The sequence below is a fragment of the Somniosus microcephalus genome, unplaced genomic scaffold (assembly GCF_052327205.1).
Source record: "Somniosus microcephalus isolate GS21.2 unplaced genomic scaffold, FLI_Smic_1.0 unresolved_chr3, whole genome shotgun sequence".
Taxonomy (NCBI): Eukaryota; Metazoa; Chordata; class Chondrichthyes; order Squaliformes; family Somniosidae; genus Somniosus; species Somniosus microcephalus.
The window spans coordinates 37,341,140-37,343,155 of NW_028225181.1; positions in this window are offsets into that span (position 1 = coordinate 37,341,140).

Below are 2,016 nucleotides of genomic sequence, written 5' to 3' on the forward strand. Positions count from 1 at the left end.
GTTGAGTAATATGCCTGGGGAACCAAAGAAGGTCCGCATCTGTGGGGATTTTAAGGTGACAGTGAACCCAGTCCTTCACATGGTACAATATCCGCTTCCACGAATTGAGGATATTATTGCCTCGCTATCTGGAGGTAAAAGCTTCACCAAAATTGATCTAGCCCAGGCGTACTTGCAAATGGAGGTAGAAGAAGCCTCGAAACAATACCTTACGATTAACACTCATAAAGGCCTTTATCAATACAACCGGCTGGTGTTCGGGGTAGCATCGGCTCCGGCTATTTGGCAAAGGGTGATGGATCAAGACGTGCAAGGGATTCCAGGGACCCATTGCTATTTGGGCGACATCCTGGTCATGGGCGAAAAAGACAGTGATCACCTCGCCAACTTGGAGAATTTGCTCACCAGATTAAAGGAATATGGGCTACGAGCTAATCGCCAAAAGTGCGAGTTTTTCCAGAAGCAGAACTCGTATTGTGGCCACGTCATCGATGAAGAGGGGTTACATAAGTCCCCTGAAAAGATTGAGGCAGTAGTCAAGGCTCCAGCACCGGAAAATCTGTCAGAACTGAGGTCGTTCCTCGGGCTGGTAAACTACTACCATAAGTTCTTACCAAATTTGTCCACGGTATTACACCCACTGAACACCCTACTGCAAACAGGGGTACCATGGAAGTGGAATGACGAACTTAGAAGAGCTTTCCAGAACTGTAGAGAATAGATCACTTCAAAAGAGGTGTTGGCCAATTTCAACCCAGCACTACCAGTTCGTTTGGCATGTGATGCATCACCCTATGGTATTGGAGCGGTGCTGTCGCACTAATTCCCAGATGGGTTGGAGAGGCCAGTAGCCTTTGCGTCTCGGTCACTAACCTCAGCCGAGCGCAACTACGCCCAGATTGACAGGGAGGTCCTCAGCCTAGTATGGGGAGTAACAAAATTCAACCACTATCTGCATGGGAAGAAGTTCACCTTGCTGACTGACACCAACCACTTGTCTCCATCTTTAAAAGAAGGGTGTTCCAGTGATGACTGCACAACGGTTACAAAGATGGTCCCTGTTTCTAAGAGTGAATCAATATGAAACAGAATGTAAAGGCACAAAACAGCATGGAAACGCTGATGGGCTATCGTGCCTGCCACTGCCCACTGTGGAGGAAGCACCAGCAGTGGACCCTTTCGAAATATTTTATTCGTCAATAATTGAACGATTGCCAGTAACGAATGTGGATATAGAGAAGGAGACCCGCAATGATCCAATGCTGTCTCGGGGATATGATTTGACGGTGAGGGGTTGGCCAACACATGGCGACTCACTGTTGCCAGCATTCTCATCCAGAAGAGAACAGCTGTCAGTATGCCAGGGGGCAGTGATGTGTGGATCCAGAGTGGTGATTCCAACCAAGTTTAGGGAGAGAGTGCTAAATGAGCTACAGGAAGGTCATCTGGGGGGAGTGAAAATGATAAGCCTTGCTAGGGCTTATGTGTGCTGGCCGGGAATCGATCAACAAATCGAAGACCTAACCAAGAGCTGCTTAGAATGCCAGAAGTTCCAAAATACACCACCAGATGCCCCTCTACACCCATGGGAGTGGCCCTCCTCTCCATGGCAACGTGTGCACATTGCGTTTGCTGGTCCATTCATGGACTCAATGTTCTTAATAGCAGTGGATGCTCATTCGAAGTGGCCTGAGGTGATAAAAATGTCCTCAACCACGACAGATAAAACTATTGCAGTCCTACGGACCATATTTGCCAGAAACGGCTTGCCAGAGCAGATATGCTCTGATAATGGACCACAGTTTGTGTCCGAAGAGTTTCGAAAATTTATGAGAAGGAATGGGGTAAGGCATTACACATCCGCCCCGTATCATCCAGCCACAAATGGATTGGCTGAGAGGTTCGTACAAACCTTTAAAAAGGCGATAAATGCCATGTGCGACGATGAAATTCCACTACAGCATCAGGTAGACAATTTCTTATTCGCCTACCGAAACGCGACACATGCAGTTACCA